This window comes from Nyctereutes procyonoides, unplaced genomic scaffold (assembly GCF_905146905.1).
Source record: "Nyctereutes procyonoides isolate TBG_1078 unplaced genomic scaffold, NYPRO_anot_genome, whole genome shotgun sequence".
Classification (NCBI taxonomy): domain Eukaryota; kingdom Metazoa; phylum Chordata; class Mammalia; order Carnivora; family Canidae; genus Nyctereutes; species Nyctereutes procyonoides.
In genome coordinates, this window is record NW_026575146.1 from 59,127,543 (window position 1) to 59,152,236 (window position 24,694).

Genomic DNA, 24,694 nt, shown 5'->3' on the forward strand with positions numbered 1-24,694 from the left:
GATCTCATGGTTCCTTCATGAAAGAAGTTTGTTTTCATCAGCCTCTAAACACCCACAGGAACCTCTTGAACAACTGCTACCCACATTAGAACTTTCCATGAATTTCGATGCTTATTTCATGAGCAAGTAAGTTCACTAAAGAAGCCAACCTAAATTCCCTTAGGCTTTTAGCCAGTATTTTTAAACTCCATCTATGTTCCGAAATTAAGATTTGGGGTTTTATTTTAATTTGCTTAAAATATTGATGCCTTTCTATATTTTCCAGTTACGGACAATAGTGCTAAGGAGGCTTTATGAGGATGGACATTCCAGGCAGTAAAACTGCACATTTTGGAAATTTTACATGTCGGGACCTGTTCTCTATAAATTTCTGATCCAATTTGTCAGGCTTTTTGGTAACTTCTACAGTGGAAACGGAACAAAACAAAACAAAACAAGCAATATAGGAGAGCCATCAAATCCAATAGTTTCTACATTTCTACAACAAACAGCCAGTAAAAACCTACCACAGTAAACTGCTAAACTCACAATTAGAAACATGTTAAAAGTGCCAAGTGGTATTTATACTGAGACAAGGAAAGATCCCACAGTCACACAGAATGGGCTCAGAGCAAACTATTTTCACTTGGAGCTCCTGGTACTGATACAAAGCACACATAACCCCTAGCTGACACTCAGCCCCTGCAGGTCACAGTTCCTTAGCCTGTAAGACAATAGGAGGTGATCTCAGAGATTATTTCTAGTCCTAACATACATTTGATCATGATTATTACCAAGTAACGAAAAGCCTGCTAACAAACAATGAACTTGTCAATTTCTCATCTGGCAGTCACAATGATAATTTCAAAAAAGGTATGAATGTTTATCATCAAGATGTTTTGTAGGATGTTGCTCATCACGCACTGTCCTCTTTATGAGGGCTCTGGGAAAATCACTGTCTTGTGTCTCATTATTAGAAATAGCCCTGCTTCTCTTTTTTGCCTTATGGGCACCATGATTCACATGGCTGGTTATAGTTCCCTCATCGCACTGGCTGCAGGAAAACTCTGATCCAAATCTCTGACTCCCCTCTAACAAATAGTACAGAGCCTCATGGATGTATTTTGGGTCCTAACTTAACCCGTTGTTTCACCCTACTTCCCTGTCTCCCCATTTCCTCACTGAACTTTTTTTCTTCTTTTTCTATTGTTGGTATCTGTGAAAGCTACCTTTAACAATTTTTGAAACAAAGGAGGTATTTCAAGCTATTTTCATTTACTGATGTCACTGTTAACAGCAAAATCGTTCCTTCGGTGACTTGCATTTTTCAAACTCTGAACAGTGTCACTATACCAACACATAAAAGCATCCAAGCATCCATTTAATGTTCTCTTGCACATAATTGTATGCCAAGATTTGGATCACAATTGTCACTTTGAGTTTCATTATCATTACTACAACATTTTTAAACCCTTACATTTACATAGATCTTCACAGCAATTTTCAAGTGAGCCTTCATATTCAGCTCATGTGATTTTCTAAACAACCACACGAGGTGGATACAGGGGATGCCATTAGGACGATCTTCATGTTTACAGATAAGGAAGACACACTCAGAGAGTTTAAAGCAGCATGCCCACATGGACAAAGTTAATCGAGTAATAAAGCAAGACCACAGGGGTTTTTTCTTCCAAGTCTAGCATTTTTCCCTGTAACTACAAAATTCTATCTCTTACATAGTTGACTGTGAAATTTTGTCCTGGGATATATGACTCAGACATTTTACTTAGTTGGTTTTCCAAGCAGTATCAGCCTGCTAGTCAAAATCACATCAATTACCCTTCAGTAATGGAACCTGGGCATGATGAAAACGAGGCAGCCGAGACTCTGGAAAATTTCCTAACCATTAGAAAATGCATGAGTCATTTATTTCCTCCATTGGAATTCAGTGATGGCATTAAGAAAACTCATTCCTGCAACCTAGCAGGGAACACGAATGCTTTAATGTGGTCTGCTAAAGCAGTCACACCGAGTAAAACTGCCTCTTGAGTCACTAGAACTAGTGGAGCCGCTTAGTAGTAGATGAGACTTAGACAAGGCAGGCTGGAGAAAAGAGCTAACTAACTGCTTCTTGATGATGAGCTCACACTACTTCAACCACATCTAAGGGAAAGAATCATGAAGTTCAAATCATATTAATTTCCAAGTCATTGACATTGCCAATGTATGAGAGGGTGAAATGTTGACAGCTTGAACTCCTGGGACCTTGAATAAACCAGAGTCTATTCATCCTACAAGTCATCAATTTGGGAAGTAAGGGAACACTGCATATGCAATTTCTCTGAGTTTTAATTTCTTTGGGGGAAATGAGGAAGGTCACATATTTTTTAACTCAACATTCTATGACTGCATGAATACCTCTTAGCGCCACCTACCTGAAATACTATCGTTTTAACAATTGGCCGGGATCTTAAAATATATTTATATAATGTGTGGGTAATGGGTAATGTTCCAGCACATTTAAATCATTATTCAGGAATCTGACTATTTTCCTTTAATCAACTTCAAACATATACTGGTTTAAATTACTAATTCCTGCCTATGAGACAACGTATGCATATATGTGTCTTTTCTCAACAGATCATGCATTAGATGCTCAAGTTAATTCTGCTTTCCAACATCTTGACAGTAAGAAGGAGCAAAAGTAAGATGGTCTCTTACTTGTTTGCTTTTCATTTACAGAGAGCATGAATTGTCCCCAACTAATTTATACAGTTCTATGGAGATAGGACCCTGTATATTCTTTTAACAATACATGCTCAGTGCTTTGCATGGAGTCACAGACTAAATATTTGTTGAATACATTTAAAAATTACTAACAGAGACAAATTACAAAATTCAAACAGAAATAATACCTCTTCTCTAGAGAAGGTTAAAGGGTATTGTGCTGAGGCTCAAACTCTGTAGCACAACCAGCCTGTGGCTCAGGACAAGTGAACAGTAAGACAGAGCTAGGCAAAGAGAGAACTCTATGGCTTCCTGCTTCTTTCTTAAACAGAACTTTATAGCATTACTTCAAAGTGTGGAATTAGCAAGGTGTGAAGGAGAGAGCCAAGTCAACTTCTGGCCTCTCCTTATCTGTGTAACCTTAGGGAAGTTACTTAGCTTTCCTAAACCTTGATTTCCTCTAAAACAAAATGGGGCAGGAGTAACAGTATGGATCTCATAGAGTTGTTGATAAGGACTAAAAAGACAATGGGTGCAAAGTGTCCAGCTTATTGCAAGACCTCAATACATGGTGGCTATTATTATTAGTTCGAAGTAAATTTCTAGAGTATTAACCCACCCAATATTAAAGGGAATCAAAATTATTCATCCCTAAGAGGAGCATAGCCAATCTTAGATACACACACACACACACACACACACACACACACACACAAATCTGGTGAGAATAAGCAATAAGAGCATTCTTGGAAGAAAAACAAAAGTCCTACCACACAAGTAGGAAGCCTGGTGCGGGAAGCAGTCTGCAGAAGGACAACCCAGCAGTCTGTCCCTTTGCTTTGCTGATGGGGAGAGATGGAGAAGGAAGCAGTAAGCTCTGCAACAGCTGGCAACCTCACCAAGTACTTCTGTTTTTCTCTTCCTCCCTGTCTTGGGCATTCCTCTCTGAGGCAGGTGATCTTTCCTGCTCCCCAAAAGACAGGGCTGAGTTTGCTGGACTCCCAAAGATGGTTCTGGGTCATATTATGTTACAAAGAAAAAAAAGGAGTAAGTTAGACCCACATAATGATAGTCTTAAATGGAAAGACAGGAAGAGCTACTGAAGATTTTAAAACAGGATTTGTGGAGGAGGCAGCGACTTGAGGATTGTACCGGCCTCTTTGGTATGATCTCTGTCCTAACGCAATGGCAAAACATGGGGCAGATCAGTCCAAAGCTCTGGGCACAGAAACATTTGTGATTCTAATGTGTGCTCTGGTATTTCCATGTGAATATCACACTATGGACTGAAAAAGAACTTTAACAAGCCACTGAAAAACCTGAATAATATCTGAAAAGGCCAGCATCTCTAAGAATTGCAGAAGACAAAGGAAGATTCAGGAACTCTGGAATTTATAAAGTCTTAACCTAATGTCACACAGCAAGCCTATCTGGGACTTCTTCGAGATCAAAAGTTTCTAGGAAGACAGAACACTATAGGTGTCACTATGGAATGAAACTGAAGCCTGATCCAGGTGAAGGCTAAGCAGTTCTGAATTCCCTTCAGAAAGAAAAAGAAAAAAAGCAAAAAAACAAACAGAGAGTCCATGCTGATCCCACCGAAAGCCATGCTGTTTGGGATCCTGGAGCCTCCCTTCATTTCCTCCAGGGCTGCCCATGGACCTCAGGGATATGGGCGAAGGGACAGTGATGTCACAACAGATGTGGCACAGCCATCCTGGATCACAGAGCTTGTTGTGATAAGTACATGTTTAACTTAGAAAAACCTTATCGAGGACCCTTCTAACAATTCTCCACCCTCAAACCAGGAGGATTATTCCTCCTATTCTCAACAAGAACAGAAGGGGAGTGGGCAGGAGGATTACACAGTCACTAAGTGGCCAAAGCCTTGTATTGCCAGGGAACAAAAATATAGAACATTTTCAGAAAGACAAAAGGCTGAATGAAAAATTGGTAGAGAGAAGACTAAGAGAGCAATGAAAAGAAAAAAAAAAAAGAGGGAACTGCTCCCTGAGGAATTATGATAGAAATTTAATTTTTAAGTGCTGTGTTTTAAATGCTGATGGGACATTCTGGGCATGGCTGACAGGGCACACAGGGTAACAGGAGGGCCTGAGACAGACAGGAAAACTCGGACGGGGACAGGGGAAACGGTGAGTATACACGACTCCCTCAGCGTCATGATGAACTCTCGTGTGTAGGGCCAAATTTCCATCAAAACAAACTGAAAAAAAAAATTCACCTATGAAGATGTATTTTGCATATACAAACTCACATTCATAATTAGTGAGACCAAATGTGTTAACAGAATGTCTGCTCTCAGTAGATGCCTGCCACAAACAGGGGCAAGGAGCGGAGTGCAGCACAGTACCCTAGGTACCTTTCTGCAAAGTGCTTCTTAATCCCCCCATGTGCCTATGCCTGCTTGCACAAGCCTCTCGGCCTCCAGGTAAACACATCTTTGTTCTTAAAAATCTGTGAACACAATGATATGAAATAAAAAATGGTCAAAATAAAAAAAAATGGTCAAAATAATGATGCTTCACATCTACATACAGCCCCAATACAGAAATTGCTGGTGCCACCTATTGTTGAAAACACAGAACTGAAGGGCTCCTTGAACACTGGTGACAAGACACAGAAGCTCTACTCTGTTATCGACTCGAGTGTGAAGTTCAAAATCCACCTGCCGGGAGAGCCACTAATAAAGAAAGTCCACACTACTCAAAAATAAAACAAACCCATGGTGGACATTAACAACTCCCACATAATGCTTTGTTCAGGACGAGAAGATTTTAGTAATAGTTAACAGTCTTGATGTAAAAAAAAATCATCAGATGGCTGTATATATACTGATAGAGGATGAGCTCCAAAGCAGGCTGTTGTGTGTAAAAACAAGGCTCAGAACGCTGTGCATGTGACCATTTAGTTTTACAGAATGGGAACATAATGTGTGTGCCTGGGTCACCCCAGCACAGGTGCACAGGAGAACAACAGTCTCTAAGGCAGGCCGGAGCGAGTGAGGCAGAGGTGGGGATAAAGACGTGCTTTTACTGAACATGCTTCATGTGGAAATTTTACTTTATCTACAAACTACCTTTTCAAGAGATTTTTAAAAGAACTGAAAATAAGTAAATGATCATTCTGAAAACAACAGTTGATATTAAGTTACTTTATGTAAAGAGGGCATTTCAAGAGATCTAACCCAGGGAGATTACCGTGACCAGTCCTCAGACTTGAGGATCTGTGTGGAAGAGCATGAACTGCTCTCATGATAGCTAAGTTACCATGAGCTTTAAAAGACTTTCTGGAAGAGGAGCTGGAGCTGTCGACAGTACAGCGGCACCTTAGCACCCTGAAAAAGTACCCTGAAGCAGGGATAGTTTCTGGTTCTCTGAATTTATTAAGATGTGAAAATAATAAATTATTTTGCAGTTTTATTAACATTTGCTTTTGTCGAAGCTTTGATATAAATAAAGTCTATACTACAATACTATTTCTGATTTCAAAGATAAGGGAAACCCTAACAACTCATGAAGCTTTGTCAGCTATTTCAACACATGAGAGCTCAGTGGAAGTTTATACTTGGGTACACATCATATCAAATGTCGCATCTCCTGAAAATTGGTTCTGGAGAATAATTTCTGTAAACTTACTTATTTCTTAATACTACTCTCCTTAACTCGAGATAATACTGACATTTACACTGAAGGTGGAGTCTTGAAATTTATTCTGAATATTGCCCAATCAAAGTCATACCAGGAAGAAAGTAAAGCCCTTAATTTCTGAAGCAGTTCTGCCAGAAAAGGTTAGAAGGGACAGGCAAATCACAATACAATAGTACCTGGGCATTCCTGGGAAAACTACTTTAAGATCGGCAGACTGGCAAAGTGAACATGATACAGGTCAGGTCAGCTCAGCCCTGCAGGTCCGAGCTATGAAACATTGTCTCTAAAAAAAAAAAAAAAAAAAAAAAAAAAAAAAAAAAAAAAGAAAAGAAACATTGTCTCTGATCAAAATACATAGTTTACATTTTGAAATTGAATTTTTAAACAAGATCAGTAAGATATTATCAGATAAATCTCTACTGACTGGAAAAGAAACAAAAAGAAAGAGGACGGGGGAGGGTAAGAGAGTAGGAGAGAAAGAAGAGAGAGAAGAGAAAGAGAAGAGAAGAGAAGAGAAGAGAAGAGAAGAGAAGAGAAGAGAAGAGAAGAGAGAGAAGAGAAAAAAAGAAAGAAAAGAAAGGAAGAATGGAAGGCAGACTGGGATCAAAGAAATGTAGGACTCCCAAAACAGAAGCAGACAGGGCAGAGAGAACTGGACTTCTGAGAAGTAGGGAGATCCAGCCACCACATGCTAGAGGGAGATGGGGCCCAGCTCACTGTCTGAAGCCCTCCTCAGCCAAGTATTCATGGAGAGAAGTCTTAGGAGAGAAATTGAGTCATACTGTCTGCTTGCTGTATGAATCTGTGATATTTCCCAAACCATCACAGAGCAAGCATAAACACCATATAATGCTCAGTTTTGGACAGGGCCTGAAGCACCAAGTGAAGGCAACTGCAAAACCACAAGAGCATTAGTCAAGGAAGGAGAATGAGAGGCAGAAACAATACAAAAGAAAGCAAAAAATCCCTCACATTTGAAAGGAATCCACAAACTAGAATTACAAATACACAAAAAGATCTAATTCTGAGAAAGTCTAATCAACCATCCAGTTATGAATTCAACCCAAATGAAAGTTAATTTCATAGAACAGCTAGATAAAGTTTAAAACAAATAGGCTTGGGATGATTAAGATGAATAAAGAAGCAATAACCATGAAAAACACACAAAAATTTATAGGGAAAAAGAATAAGAACAGATAAATGTTTTATTTATTTATTTATTTATTTATTTATTTATTTATTTATTTGAGAGAGAGCACAAGCAGGGAGGAGCTGAAGAAGAGGGAGAAAGAATCTGAAGCAGACTCCACACTGAGCCTGGAGCCTGACACAGGGCTTGATTCCATGACCTGTGAGATCATGACCTGAGCCAAAACCAAGAGTTGGACATTTAACCAACTGAGCCACCCAGGCAACGCAGAACAGATAGATATTTTAAAAAACAAAAGTCCTGGATAGTGAAAGCATCCTCACTGATCTAGAAAAATTCAGTAAGTTAATATAAAATCTGTATCTTGACATACCCCAAAAGAACAGTGAATTAGAAGATATAATTTTATTAGAAGATATATTAGGAGGTATAATTTTACTTTACCTAGAAGGAAGAACAAGGAGAAAATATATTTTTCTTTAAAATATTGAGATTCGGTGAATCAGGATGGCGACTCCTGTGGATCTGGAGTTGAAGAAGGCCTTCACAGAACTTCAAGCCAGAGTTATTGACACTCAACAGAAGGTGAAGCTTGCAGACATACACATTGAACAGCTAAACAGAACGAAAAAGCATGCACATCTTACAGATACAGAGATTATGACTTTGGTAGATGAGACTAACATGTATGAAGGTATAGGAAGAATGTTTATTCTTCAGTCCAAGGAGGTAATTCACAGTCAACTGTTAGAAAAACAGAAAATAGCAGAAGAAAAAATTAAATAACTAGAACAGAAAAAATCCTACCTGGAGCAGAGTGTGAAGGAAGCGGAGGACAACATCTGGGAGATGCTTATGGCATGAAGGGCATAGTAGGAAATATCCAGCTGAAGCTTCCTGCCCCCTCCCATTCCTGGCAAGGGCAGGTGGGGGGCCAATGTGGAGAAACTTCTCTTCTGCCCTGATGGATTTTTTATCCATAACCCTGTGTTTTCTACTTCACCATAATACCCTTTCAGGCCCCAGTTCTGTATTTTTTTATCCTGGCTCTGTCTGCCACCCCTGTCCAGAATATTCTTCTTCCCTAGGGGTGAGTCACAAACTCCCAGGAGAGGGAAGATGGGAGCCAGGACAAATAGGGGAGCTCTGCCCAAGCCTATTAACTAGTTATGCTCCTTAGACCAATAAAAGGCATGTGTTCCCTCCCCCCCAAAAAAAACCAATAAAATAAAATAAAATAAAATAAAATAAAATAAAATAAAATAAAATAAAATATTGAGATTCAATTAGGAGATTCATTAGATAGATTAAGAGGTTCTGCTATATGTCTAATAACAACACCAGAAAAAAAAGGAGAGGATCATAAAGATAGAATATTTGGAGAGATTTCCCACAATTTGAGAAAAATTCTTAGAGTGAATGCATGAGCAGGACAAAAAGATAAATCCACATCTGTGTACCCTGTTATAAAACAGAAAATCTCAGAATAAAGGAAAACTCTTCTAGGAATTAGATAGATAGTTAGCAAGCTTGAAAAGCAAAACTGAGACCAACTATGCTAAAATCTTCAAAATATTGAGTAAAATTGCTGACAATCTAGAATTTTATGCCCAACTAAACTATCATTCAATCAGGCAAAATAAGACATTTTCAGACATTCAAAGATCAAGATTTTACCACTCATAGACACTCACAGGAAGTACTATTAAATAGTGTTTCTAACTCACAGACCATCATGGGAAATACTATTAAAGTATATACTGCAAATGAACGTAATGGAAGGCATGGGGCTTAAAACACTGACATCAACAAAGCTGATGAAGACCTTATAGTTGCTATGAAAGCCCTTCACTCCAGTCTACAAAAGTTAATTTTCCCAAGCAATACTTTTTTCTTTAGTTACCAGAAATCAAGAGAAACATTTGGCTGATGAAGGCCTTATAGTTGTTTCTATGAAAGCCCTTCACTCCAGTCTACAAAAGTTAATTTTCCCAAGCAATACTTTTTTCTTTAGTTACCAGAAATCAAGAGAAACATTTGACTGATGAAGGCCTTATAGTTGTTTCTATGAAAGCCCTTCACTCCAGTCTACAAAAGTTAATTTTCCCAAGCAATACTTTTTTTCTTTAGTTACCAGAAATCAAGAGAAACATTTAATTTTTAAAAAATTCAAAATTTTTAAATTTTTAAAAATTTAAAAAAATCTTTTTAAAAAGATTTATATAAATTTGTTTTATAATTCACTATTTTGTATTTCAAAAAAATGTTTAAAAATGAAACAAAGGAGTCTAACTTTAAGCACTACATTTTCTACGGTTCCTGTCCTTACCCTGCCATGAGCTGTGTGACTGTAAACAATTAGATAACTTCTCTGGATCTCAATGTGTTAACTAAAATAGCGATAATCTCTAACATAGTTTGTTGAAGAGTTAAAATATAAGAAAATTTGTAAACATTACCTAAGGACTAACAACAGGTAGAATACTAAAAAATATAAAATGACAGCTACTATTCATCATTGTCATCATTAATTCTGGAAATAGCCATAATAAAGTTGAAAAAGTTGGAAGAGATAGAAAGGTCATGTAAAATTAGAAGACCATCCATCTATGCTATATTCCTATTCTCTTTTTTCCTTCTACAATTTCCAAATACTAAGTCATGTTTAAACATCTGGCACTGAGATGTTAGTAAGTGACAGTTTAAAATTACCCAGGAGGGGATCCCTGGGTGGCTCACCGGTTTGGCGCCTGCCTTTGGCCCAGGGTGCGGTCCTGGAGTCCTGGGATCAAGTCCCACGTCGGGCTTCCAGCATGGAGCCTGCTTCTCCCTCTGCCTGTGTCTTTGCGCCTCTCTCTCTCTCTCTCTCTCTCTCTCTCTCTCATGAATAAATAAATAAATCTTTAAAAATAAATAAATAAATAAATAAATTTATTTATTTATTTATTTGTTTATTTATTTATTTGCCCAGGACACCGTGACCATAGAGAGAAGACTGTTAATCCTAATATACCTTAGTGGAAATCAGTATGCAGGCAAAATGTTTCTGTGTTTGGGACAATTTCTTTTCTACTCTAATAATGAAAACTCTGCTCCCAAGACCACCACATGACTGTAATGCCTATATTAATGAAAAGGATGAGCTCTGACGACCAGTTACATCATTTTGACACCAATGATATGAATACATTGGTGACACCCTTTTTCAAAGAGAGCGTTCTCAAATTACCTTCAATCTTTAAGACTGGCAGACGAGATGGATTCCTTGATCCTCTTGGTTAACTACTGCTTCTTTTGTGACAATCTCCAGCCAAACACCCAGAAGTCACAGCTAGCCACCATTATTACAGAAAACTTCGATCTAGGCACTTGCCAGGTCTCTTCCAAAAAGGTTTGTCTTTTTTTTTTTTTATAAATTAATTTTTATTGGTGTTCAATTTACCAACAAACACCCAGTGCTCATCCCGTCACCCATTCACCCCCACCCCCCACCCTCCTCCCCCTCCACCACCCCTAGTTCATTTCCCAGAGTTAGAAGTCTTTATGTTCTGTCTCCCTTTCTGATATTTCTCACACATTTCTTCTCCCTTCCCTTATATTCCCTTTCGCTATTATTCATATTCCCCAAATGAATGAGAACATACACTGTTTGTCCTTCTCCGGTTACTGTGGCCAAGTTCAAAAAGGGTGTTGCCTGAGTTCTTCTCTGGGATTTTGATGGAATCTTGTCTCACATTTAGATCTTTCATCTATTTTGAGTTTATCTTTGTGTATGGTGCAAGAGAGTGGTCCAGTTTCATTCTTCTGCATGTGGATGTCCAATTTTCCCAGCACCATTTATTGAAGAGACTGTCTTTCTTCTAGTGGATCGTCTTTCCTCCTTTATCGTATATTAGTTGAGCATAAAGTTCAGGGTCCACTTCTGGGTTCTCTGTTCTGTTCCATTGATCTATATGTCTGTTTTTGTGCCAGTACCACACTGTCTTGATGAACACAGCTTTGTAGTACAACCTGAAATCTGGCATTGTGATGCCCCCAGATATGGTTTTCTTTTTTTTAAAATTCCCCTGGCTGTTTGGGGTCTTTTCTGATTCCACACAAATCTTAAAATAATTTGTTCTAAGTCTCTGAAGAAAGTCCATGGTATTTTGATAGGGATTGCATTAAACGTGTAAATTGCCCTGGGTAACATTGACATTTTCACAATATTAATTCTGCCAATCCATGAGCATGGAATATTTTTCCATCTCTTTGTGTCTTCCTCAATTTCTTTCAGAAGTGTTCTGTAGTTTTTAGGGTATATTTTGAGAACCATTTGAATGGTAAATGGTTCTCCAACCTTTTATTTTCAGGTTGTAGGTGTCCTTCTGTCTAAAATGAGTCTCTTGTAGACAGCAAATAGATGGGTCCTGCTTTTTTATCCAGTCTGAAACTCTGCGCCTTTTGATGGGGTCATTAAGCCCATTCCCGTTCAGAGTTACTTGAACTTCTTCTTAAAGGGGAGTTTTAAGAGTCCCCCTTAAAATTTCTTGCAGAGCTGGTTTGGAGGTCACATATTCTTTCAGTTCCTGCCTGTCTTGGAAGCTCTTTATCTCTCCTTCCATTTTGAATGAGAGCCTTGCTGGATAAAGTATTCTTGGTTGCATGTTCTTCTCATTTAGGACCCTGAATATATCCTGCCAGCCCTTTCTGGCCTGCCAGGTCTCTGTGGAGAGGTCTGCTGTTACCCTAATATTCCTCCCCATGAAAGTCAGGGACTTCTTGTCTCTTGCTGCTTTAAGGATCTTCTCTTTATCTTTGGAATTTGCAAGCTTCACTATTAGATGTCGAGGTGTTGAACGGTTTTTATTGATTTTAGGGGGGGATCTCTCTATTTCCTGGATCTGAATGCCTGTTTCCCTTCCCAGATTGGGAAAGTTTTCAGCTAGGATTTGTTCAAATACATATTCTGGCCCTCTGGCCCTTTCGGCGCCCTCGGGAACCCCAATTAAACGTAGGTTTTTCTTCCTTAGAGTGTCATTTATTTCCCTTAATCTGTCTTCATGGTTCTTTAATTGTTTATCTCTTTTTTCCTCAGTTTCCCTCTTTGCCATTAACTTGTCTTCTATGTCACTCACTCGTTCTTCCACCTCGTTAACCCTCGTCGTTAGGACTTCTAGTTTGGATTGCATCTCATTCAATTGATTTTTAATTTCTGCCTGATTGGATCTAAATTCTGCAGTCATGAAGTCTCGTGAGTCCTTAATGCTTTTTTCTAGAGCCACCAGTAGCTGTATAATGGTGCTTCTGAATTGGCTTTCTGACATTGAAGTGTAATCCAGATTTTGTAACTCTGTGGGAAAGAGGGCTGTTTCTGATTCTTTCTTTTGAAGTGAGGTTTTCCTTCTAGTCATTTTGCTCAGTGCAGAGTGGCCAAAAACAAGTTGTATTGGAACACGGGGGAGTATCACTGGTCCGTCTAGCTGGTCTTCTGGGGGAGGGGCCTGCTGTGCTGATTCTCAGGTGTTAGCACTTGGGGGAGCTGCTCTGCCCCTGCCTGCTGCAGGGCTCAGCGGGGGTTGTTTACCCCGTGGGACCCAGGGAGGAACAGCAGCAGTTGCTGGAACTCTGGAAGCCTGGATTTAGCCTCCGCAGGAACTACGGGGCTCGGGGCTCTCGGTTCTCCAGTTCTCCGTCTGCAGGGCCTGGAGGCTCCTGGGCGGGGCCGCTGATGTGCTCAGCTCGGGGCAGGAGCGTCCTTGCTGTCCTGGGCCCTCCCGGCCTCTGCCTGTCCCAGAGGGAGGCCGGATCCTGGGCCGTGTCCCGGCGCCCTGTGCTCCGGGGCCTGCGCTGTTGGCTTCGCGCTCCCGCCTCGCAGCTCCCTCCCTGGAGCCGCGCCCGAGCCCCTCCGAGCTGCTCCGGTCGGTCCCTCCGTGCGCGCTGCAGCCCTTAGGGAGCTCGGAGCACTCTCCCGGGGCGCAGGTGTCTGTTAGTGTCCCCGGGAGCCCGAGGGCATCCCCGCTCTCCTGGGTCCTGCTCCAACTCCCTGCGAGCCCCTTTCCGCCCGCCCGGGAAGGTTGGTGCAGCTCCTGCTCCTCCGGGACGGGGCTCTCCTGTCCTGGGGACACTCGCCCCGGCCTCAGCCCGGCTCCTCGCGGGGCCCCTCCCCCTCGGAGGTCTTTTGTTCCTTTATTTCTTTTTCCCCGTCTTCCTACCTTGATAGAAGCGCGAACTCTTCTCACTGTAGCGTTCCAGCTGGTCTCTCTTTACATCTCAGGCCGAATTCGTAGATTTTCAGGATGGTTTGAAGGTTATCTAGGTAATTTGGTGGGGACAGGTGATTTGGGGACCCTGCTCTTCCGCCATCTTGCCCCTCCCCCCAAAGGTTTGTCTTTGTAGTGGGACTGACCCTTCCTGTTAAGGTGCTATCCTAGGTTTGCCAATCTTGAGGAGACCAGAACCTCCAACTCCCTCCAACTTTGACTAAGGGAAGCTCTGCTCAAGGGCAATGAAGCCCACAGGGCTTATGGTATGCTTCAAGGGGCATTTCCAAACACTCACACCCCAAGACTTGGTGTGACTGTTATAGTCCAGGTGTACAAATCCTGTGATGCCCTCAGCCTCCAAGTTCAAAGACCTTTAACTAAAGTGACTCCCTAGACCCTCACATGGGTTTCCCTGCATTATCATTGCTATTATTACTTCACAGACCCCCTGGAGAGAAGTCTGTCTATGGAATGCCTGAGCCTTTGGTAATCCTTTCAATTTCTCACACCTCTAAAGCACTTGCTGCTGGAGACCACTTTGACCAGTGATGAGTTAGGCTGCCATTTCTGATAGCTCTATCCTCCCCCCACTTCCCAACCACTAGAAGTAAAAGCAAACACAAGTTTAAAACCCAGGGAGCTCCTTGGTCAACCTTTTCAACCTCATTTATTCAACCTCTCAAAAGCAGAAATTCTGGTACACAAGACATCATACCATGCAGTTTCAGGAGAGGCAGGATGGTATAGTGGAATAAATATGGCTCAAGAGATATAGTTGTTTGCTGCATACCAACTATGTCACCTACAGTAAGATTTTTAACCTCTCAGGTCTCCGTTTCTTCATTTGTAAATTCAAGATATAAGAAGATGTATCCCAACGCATTGTTGTCAAGTACATGAAAGAGCATATGTAACATGCTTAAGCATAGTACCCAGGATATAGTGAGTGTTATTATTACATTAGCTCATTACTTATATACTCATTTTTAATACTAAGAGGTTAACTGGCTTGCTCAAGGTCATATGGCTATAAAGAGACAGTGTCAAAATTAGAATACTGGTATCTCTGACTTTAGATCTTCTGGTCCAAGCTTTTAGGCATTACACTCTGCCTCTCACAACACTGTCTAGAGTTGGAAGGACTGGAAACCATGCCACTCCAGATCCTCCCTGGTGTCAGCCTGGTCTGCCTCAGCGAGGTGTGGAAAGTAGCACCCCACTGAACTTAATAAAGATGTGCTGATGGGGGTCACTGAGTGAGCAGGGCTGGGGAAGGTCTCCTAAAATGTGCATTCAGGGAGAAGCCTCACATATGTGCCACTGCTTAGGACTCAAATAGAAACTTTTATCAAGCTCTGTATCTAACAACTTGATCTCAGCAATTTAGCCATGCTGGGAGTAAGCTCAGAATGTTTCTTGTAGTGATTCGGTCCTTTTGGTAAGTGCCAAACAGAGCAGAAGAATTCATTCACCCCCAGTCACTCCTACTGGCTCAAGGCTAGCACCCTTTCTAATGGCCAACAGTCGTCCTTTCTGTACTCCTTGGAATCAAGGTCCACTGTGAGTGTGAGGGGTGTGTGAATGCGTGTGTGAGTATATGAAAAATGCACTCCATCCTGGGGCACTGAGGTATCCCCAAAGCTGGCACAATCTGTCATCTAAGATGCAAACCAAGATCATTATCGCTTAATCACTTCGCTATACTTAAACATCAATAGTGGCAGGGCTGTGGGCTGGCGAACACTGATTAAAGAGAACCAAAGAAAGGAACAGAGGACTGAGTCAAGCCTTCTCTGCAGAGAGCATCCCGGCATACTGATGAACTTCTTTTTCAGATGGTGCCAATTGACAGAGACAACAATCACCCCTAAAGAGCAAAATAACTGTGTAAAAGAGATTTTGAGTATGGCTCAAGCTGCTTACTGATTAACGCTTTTGCACACAACACTCTGCACAAACCTGCGCCGTCATTGTTCCTAGTAAAACAAACCTTTGTTGACAACTGGAGACAAATGATCCTTGCTGAGCAAGTTCACCGCTCTCACACAGCTTAATAGTTGGAGCGCTCTCCCTGGCCGCAGCCAGGAAAACTTGACGTGGTTGTCAAAAAAAATAAAAGAGAGAAAGAGAGAGAGAGAGAGAGAAAGAAAGGGGGGAGGACAAGCAAAAACTAGAGAAAAAGGAAAACCTTTTGTTTTGAAGGTGAGAAGGAGGCTGAATGATCTCATGTGCTAAACATGTTTGTGGTTTACATCAGCATGTCTCCTTCACTTATTAAAGTTGTGAGTTTTTAAACAGTTCCTGCTCCAACCGAACAATTTATAATATTAAGATTTCCCACTTTTACAAAGTGTTTCCCTTTCCACATGGGTTGGGATGTGACAGACTGAATATTTGTTTTTGTGTTTGAATAGTTTTTTTGTTACAGTATTTGCAAATATTGGCTGTAGCAGTGAACTGTAGAAGCATACCTCATTTTAAGAAAACCTGGGTGGAAAAACATCTAAAATTTCAAGCAGAACAGTCTCATTTCCACCACATGATCAAAAAAAAAAAAAAAATCACTTCAGGCTTACTTTCAACGACAAGTTTCCCATGCATTTCATTTACTCACAAATATTATTGAGGTGTGAGGCATTTTTAGGTGAAAAAATTCAATTTATTAAAATTTTATTTACTCCTCAGTTTTGGAGCCCCAGTTTAAGGTCTTACATAAGACAGTGCCAACTAAAAGATTAAATCCTTCCATTGGAGGCTATCTAAAGTTCTGACTAGCAGTTGATTTTCTTCCTTTTGTTCATAGCAATTCATTAAAAATATTTTTTTCGGACCAGGATTCCCTTGGGAGGTGACTCACCATCACCTCTGGTGAGAATTATTTCCAGTTGCATTAAATCTAGGGAATCTCTCACGCAGTATAACCTCATTAGGCACAAGTGGCCACATCCATGCTTACTGCACCATGTGAAAATCGCGGAAATGTTTTAGAAAGCAATTTGACAATAAGGATAGAGTCAACAAGATATTCATTTCCTTCACACATCCTACTCAAAAACAATTTTAAGGAAGTAGTCCAAACTAAGGGGAAAAGGTGTGTAATACAAAGAGGTATGCAGCAGGTTATTTGCACTAGTGAGGATGCCCTTTTGTAATAACCTAAGCATCTAACACCAGGCATAGTGAAGTACAGTCTCCAGGTGGAATATTACACAGCCATAAAAATTATGACAACAGGAAGCATGACTAACCACTCATGGCAACTTTAAATTAACTGACAAAAAATCAGAACATAGCATTAAGTCTATACCATGACTACAGATATTTTTAAAAGTAAGTATGCAAAATAAAACGAAACAAAAATAGTTTCAAGTTAGAGCCAGAAGATAGCTCTATGTCAGACTATTAATGAGCCCTGAAGTAGGGCTGAAAACCTGTAAGTGGGCTCGTTATTGGCCTGGATTAATTATTTAGACCACAAGTACAGTTATTTTAATATAGTACCTTCATTATCAAATTCTATTACTTTTTTTACCCCCAATTTCATAAAGGTAAGTTTTAAAACATGGTTTATCAAGCTCTTGATTTTCACAACTTGATTAATACTCTTGGAAGACATGTCTTTTGGTTTTCATTTTTTTTCCACTGCTTCCGTTGAGATTAAATTAAGATAATTATAAGTGACAGGTTCATTTCTCTCTTCTTCTTTTTGGAAACACTGGATGCATATTTCCTCTTTTCTAGTCCTCTGCTACCCCAGCACTTCATATAGCATGGTGTGGTTTTGAGTAACTCTGCCTTACTCTGCTGGTTAATGGACCAGCCCCACAGATTTCACACTGGCAGGCCAAGTCTCCCACGCACTCTCTTTATTCTACCTTTGACCAGTGACTGCCCAGATCTCCTTTCTCAGAATTTCTACCTTAGAATGCTCTAGAAAAATTTTCCCCAGACATGTCCTGTTGCTATCCTGTCCTGCTTCCGGGGCAGCAAGCACAATGTCAGGGCCAGGCCTTCAGGGCCACGCTTTCTGTGAAAGGAACTGGGACTTCTCAGCCTGTTTGGTGCAAAGCTGGTCCACACAGAGCTTTGTAAGAGGCCACGTGAAAAAAATGTGAACCTGAGAAGACCGCAGGACAGGAGTGATCTCTTCACAGGCAATTGGTGTTCATCTCTCCCCCGTTCCCAGCCTCTGCCCAGAGCAGAGCTGGAGCAGAAGGCTACAGAGCTGTTGTTACTTTGCTGGGAATGAGAGTATGCATGGGAATATCCTCCTTTTGCTTTGAGAATGAGAGAGCCTGCTCACATGAAAGAAGGTGTTAATCATCCCCCAACACTGTAACTGGAACTTCCTTTCTGAAACACACCTCCAGGGATGCCTGGGTGGCTTAGTGGTTGAGCCTCTGCCTTTGGCTTAGGGTGTGATCCCAGAGTTCTGGGATTGAGTCCCACATCAGGCTTCCTGCTTCTCCCTCTGCCTATGTCTCTGCCTTCTTGCTGTGTCTCTCATACATACATACATACATACATACATACATATCTTTTAAAAAAAAATGAAAAACACCTCCATCTACCAGTTTACAATTAAAAAAAAAAAAAAAAAAGTCGAAAAGTGCCAAATCTTCCCCCAGCCTGCAGTGCTAAAAACCACGGTGGCTACCTAAACTCACAAGGCCTCTGTGAAGCAACCAAAGAAACCTTAACCATTCATTTATGGACAGCAAGTTAAAAGTGCCACCAGTGTTCTCAGTTCCTGACAACAGGAAAACGAACAGTTTTCTCAATGAGGGCTCTAACCCCGTGCCATTCCTTGTGAGTCAGCATCTCCTGTCCACCGTGTTGTGTACCCACTTGACGTCCTTCTTCCAGAGGTGGCTTTCTTTAATTCCACCCTCAGCACTCGTGCCTCAGAGCATTCCATGAGTCAGGCTTGCCTTGGGGTTCAGAGTCTTGAAATGCCCAGCAGAGAGACACACGGTAAGTACTGTAACTACTGCAGCTGCCATGGCCGTGAATTCTCTGCCACGAGTAAGCTGGTCCCAAACAAATCATTAGACCGTTGCTCTCTCTGACCACAGAGTCACAGCTTCTTTTCCTCCATGGCTGGGGAAGATGAAGTTCTCATACTTCTGCAATCCCATGAGCAGGCCTCACGTATGGGCTCCATGCCACTCCTAGAGACCTGGGAGCCAGCTCTAGTGCTTTCATCATTAAAATGAAAATATCTGGGACAACCATCCCAACACATGACAATCGTGGAGACCCTGGCATCCAAGTTGAGAAGCATTACACTCGTGCTATCTGTCCTTAAATTCAGGAGAACAGAAGGTCTGGACTTTGGGAGCTGTGGAGATCTGATAATCATTAGGTTCCATCCTCTCCTTTTCAGAGAGCATTACCAAAAAAATGATCCAAAGGTTTTTTTTATGGTTTTTCTATTACCGGTCTCTCTTATTACATTATACCCAGGATACTAAATAGGCTTCCATTTGACTATACCAATAGCTGAATAAAAAGTATGGTGAGGCTACGCCTAGGTGCAGTAAAAAAGAGGACCATGGCGTGAGCATTATCCACTGTGATCACTAGATTTTGAGTGCCAGCAAAGGGTATCACGCATTTCCTAACTCTGAATCGTTAGAACTTTACCAGAATAAAGTCTGATAGCCCCTGTCTCACCTACCTACATTATATTCTCTAGATTACTCTTTTTAACTTTAGCTTTTTTCATGCTAAATCACTTCTGACCTTTTTTGCTCATCCAATTGCAACTGATAGACTTCTGTAAGTGGTGGACATACATGTCTTTTTTAGGATTATTTCATCATCTGAAGCATCACTTTTATCCTCTATTCCTACTCTTTGCCCTCCAGAAAGAAAAAAAAAATCAAAAAGAATCATCAGGGCACCTAGCTGGCTCAGTTGGTAGAATGTGCAACCCTTGATCTTGGGGTTCTGAGTTTGAGCCCCATGTTGGTTGTAGAGATAACTTAAAAATAAAATCTTTTAAAAAATAGCAATAATAATAAACAAGATTTTAGATCACAACACTAATAGGGAACTATCTTTTCTTCATACAACCAGAATGCATTAGTCTTATAATCAAAGTAAAGCAAAAATGTTTGAAAAGATTTAAAACACAAGTTGGAATCCTAAAAGGAATAAAACAACTGTCTAAATAACATAGCCCTGGCTTATCAAATTTCACTACGAGAAATATTAAGATAAAAAAATGACATGGAGGGAACATGAACTTTGGCTACTCTCAAGTGAAGAATGTGTATGTATGTATGTGTGTGTGTGTGCATGTGTTTCTTAAACTAAATTTTGACTGAAATTAATCTTACTAGGCATTTGTTATCCTTTTCGTTCAAAATACTGATTTCAAATGAATTTCTCCACCACTGGAAAATCCCCTTTTGTAACTGTGGCCTCATCAGGGTGTCCTTGCCTTTTGTGCATCCTCCAGAACCTGACGGTGCATTAAACTCAAGACTGGACGATATGTGGTGGGATAGGCAGGAAAGGCAGAGCTGCTAACAGGTATTCCCAACAAACAAAGGGAAATGAGCTCTAAGCCCAAGGCCCAAGGAAAAAGATGGTGTGTCCTGAAGCAATTTGCTGTCATTTTTTTTCAAGACTTATGTTTTATGTTTTAAAATGTGATGCAATTTTGCACTATACTCATAATACAGCGACAGTTGTTTTAATACAAAAATAATATTTCTGCTCTTTTCCTAAGCCTTAGAGTAAAAGTACACCATATTTATCTTGCGGCTTTGGGTCCTTAAGTAATGCAAAGGAACTGACAAGGTTCCCCTAGGGGTCTAAGCAATAGGGGAAAGCCAGTTTGCTGCTCTGGACACATCCCAATCCATCCTGGACCCCTGGAAACAACTTCTAACCTGGTCAGTTTCAGGAACGTGGTGTCTCTTCTAATCCTCCACTGAAACACATGCTGTTTTTTACCATCTCATTCTAGGGCATCTCCAGGAAGAAAAAAAAAAATGTGTGCTAGACAATCTATAGAAAATCTGCTCAGGCTTGGCCATTATCCAGGAAATCCTATACCTGTTGCTCAACACGTCTCTTTCTAAAGAACAATTCTTTTTATTTAGAGCTCTATAGGAATCAATCTGCTCCCTTTGAGGTGAAATCAAACACACAGTGGCATTCCAAAGCCCCATGCTTGACAGAATGTTGATTCCGGTTACTTACAAGGCATGACCAACACATACCATGGAACTGCCTAGCTAATGGCAGTCATCTAAATGGCCTCCTGTATCCAGTGGGATCCAACACTTTGAGATAACATGCTCCCTGTTCTCAGAGTGGGGCACTCTCTAGACCTGTACCACCCAAAAGGGTAGCCACCAGCCATAGATGCACTGTACAAAACACATATCAATACTGAAGATGAAACACACAAAGTAAGTAAAATATCCCAGTAATTTTTGTACACTGATCATATGTTAAAATAGCATTTTTAGGGATGCCTGGATGGCTCAGTGGTTGAGCATCTGCCTTCGGCTCAGGTCGTGATCCCAGGGTCCTGGGATTGAGTTCTGCATTGGGCTTCCCGCAGGGAGCCTGCTCCTCCCTCTGCCTATGTCTCTGCCTCTCTCTGTATCTCTCATAAATAAATAAATAAATAAATAAATAAATAAATAAATAAATCCTTAAAATAGCATTTTAGATATGATGTGTTAAATAAAATATATTATTAAAGTTACTCTCACTTGTTTCTTTTTACTTTTTTTAATGAGCCTATTAAAACATTTTAATTACATATGTAGCTCTTATGTGTGGCTTATGTTGTATTTCTATTAGATGGCATTGCTCTCATTAAGCCACACATACTGAAAAGTCTGCTTTGCATGTAACCAATAAAATTTCAGTGTATTGCAGACAAACTACCATGACTGGCCCTGCAGCCACTTGGCCCAATGTTAGAGACTCCAGCCTTCAGTCGTCAAGACCTTCTGTCTTCAAGGCCTTCCAACTCTACAAGTCCTTTCTTAAAAACAAATAACCCAAAGGAGACCAACACATGAATCCATTTTTAGTAGCAAGCCCATTTAATAATCAGAAGGAGCTTAGCAAACTGATATGAGAGTCAGATCTTGTTCAATCAAGACAGAGTACAAAGACAGAATACAAAGCATAGGAAGGAGCAGGAAGTGGCCAGAAAGGATCAGTCAGAAGTGACTGAGGTGAAAGAGTATCAAACAATCAATTTTCCCTTCTGTCAGGTGATCTCAGCAGACAGAACCTTGACCTTCTGACTTCCAGGCTACACCTGAGAGCCTGCCTTTGGCACTTTATCCAATCAAATGTCTCTCAAAAGCTATGTTGTCTGTGGATGTATATGAGTGCATTTGTGTGTTTATATTATATTTACACACTGTGTTTTAGACCCATATTTATGTTCATGTGTGCATTCACACACACACACAGTACTAACATACATCTACGCATACAGTACCAACACCCTTCATGAATGATTTGAAATTATAGATGAGAAATGTATGCTTTGTAATGTTTCTTTCTACTTCATAAACTTAGAATATAGAATGTACGACATGATGATTCTATCACTTTGGGATAATCCAACCTAGACACTGGAAGATAGATTTAGTCATCATTTTTAAATGTGTGAAGCTATCACAGAGGGCCAGAACATCAGAGTGGATCGCTAAGGGAAATCATAAATGCCTCCCTGGCAGTTCTGTTAAAATAGGGATGGATCTGCCTGGGATGCATTAAATGTAGTCCACACTGAAGGTGGGAGAATGAGTAACTGTCTATGTTTCTAACTACCACAACGATTTTACCTGCACGAGGAAGCAAATCAAAATCCTCACCAAACCCATCTGAGATTTCCTACATGAGGCAGAATTCAGAAGAGGATTTGGTCTGATTATCCACTTTTTTATATTATAAGGAAGTGGGCTTCTTTCCTTTGCTGAGAACATCTGGTTGTTTCCTACTTTGTCTCTATCACACACACACACACACACACACACACACACACACACACACTCCTCTTCCTAAATGCCATCCATCTTTCCAGCCCCGACTAGCATCCTGAGCCATCCATCAGACTGTCTGGATCACCTGAGCCCACTTGGGCTCAGAACTGTAGTGGTAAAAACTGCCATAGGTTACATTGCAGCTGAGTCTCTCTTAACCAACTCATTGGCACAACTGCTGTCCCCCCTTCCCTCTGTGGGGTACACAGACTGTCCCCCATGGGACAGCAAGTGCTCTGGCTAGGAGGCTACTTTCTAATATGCCATTCTACTTCCATCCCCACCTCATCCAATATGTGTTGGATATGTACCTAGAGTCACTATGTTTGTTCTCAAACCCATGTATGACAGACGTGTTTATGACTTGTATGCTGTTATATTTATATAATTTGCTTAAGGATTACATAAAATGAGTAGAAAAAGAAGGCAGGTTGTTATTCTATGTGGCTACATTGGAAAGAGCCAAAAAAAAAAAAAAAATGACGGCTTTCTAAAAACTGAATTAGGTGTGGGGAAAGTATCTGCAAAAGAGTTTAGGTGGGAACTTGAAAACTCTAAAATGGTTCTACACTCAAGATTGCTTCACAAATGTTTTTAAGTTCTCACTACACATTAAAGAAATCAATAATTTTAAATTATAGAAGAGTTATGCAAGAAAAATGATTGAAGTGGACTCCCAAGAAGAAGACCCTTAATCATAAAAAAGACCTTGGTCCTACATCAAAAGACTGGCAAATAAATATGCATTTAAATCCTTTAAGTTGCTATAATTTGTGGAAGGCAGATATATATAGCAACTTTAGGATTTCCCACTTGAACCAATTTTTTTAATTGTCTGAACAATTACCATCCAGATCACACTGGTTGAGGGGAATTCTACTGCTTGGTAGGTGTGTGACCTCAGACTCCACAAAGACTGTCCTCACCTCTCTTCAAGTACAGATAATTGTGGTCTACAACCTTAGCATTCCACATAGTATTAAGTGTTGTACAAAAGCAGGAAGCCACATTTGTTTAAGAAATCAAAAGACCAAAATTCTGGTCTAAATTCACCACTTCCCAGCTTTTGACTGGGAGCAATTTTCAGGTTCTTCATCTATAAAAGAAGAACCATAAAATTAGCTCTAACTTCATAGTATATTTACAGGAAGTAAATACAATTTTGTAAAGGCACCTTGAAAAGTACACGGAGCTATATACATGCAAGGATATAACAGTGGATGCTGAGCATTTTTTCCCTAAGTGAATGAATAAACAGATGAATTCATAGGGGAAGAAGGGAGGAAATAAAAGAGTATAACTCTGTAAGACTCTAAGTGACATGGAGAAAGAGATGTTTTGGAAATTGATGTAATATCTAAATGCCACCCAAATGCATTTGTTAGTCTTCCCCCAAATGCATGGTCATTTGCTGTCAAAGTGGTGTAGAAACCATTCGAAACGTGGTATTGCTTTCCTCGACGTCCTTCAAGGACTTACCTCTGCCAACAGTAAAGACTGCACTGAAGGACCTTCCTGGTCTAGCCTCCCAGCCTGAACATTTCCATATATACAACCCCCCCCCCCCCAAGGCTGTGCCCCTGCTATTGTCCAGGCCTGGCAGGGCCTTCTTCCACAAATACATCTCTGGACTGAAAAGCTCAAAAACCCTCTACCTCTTACATTCCTCCAGTTTCTCTGGACTCCCACAGTACTTGATATTTTTATCATAAACCAAATTCTGCCTTAGGTTAGTTAAGTGTACCCTGCTTGTTGACTGTTCCTGGGATAGAGACCTCCCTTTTCATCTCTAAGTCACCTCAGAGCTCCTGGGATAGAGACCTCCCTTTTCATCTCTAAGTCACCTCAGAGCCTGGACAGAGTCACCTGTCCAAGAAAATACTGGAAAAATACTCC

The 24,694-nt window shown here is 40.6% G+C and overlaps 1 protein-coding gene and 1 pseudogene across 8 annotated transcripts in view; one reads left to right on the plus strand and one right to left on the minus strand.

Annotated features, from left to right (window-relative positions):
- GLIS3 (GLIS family zinc finger 3) overlaps window positions 1-24,694 on the minus strand; it is a 621,575-nt gene that overhangs the window by 383,817 nt on the left and 213,064 nt on the right. The window lies entirely within an intron of this gene.
- LOC129500705 (prefoldin subunit 1-like) lies at window positions 8,032-8,397 on the plus strand (annotated as a pseudogene).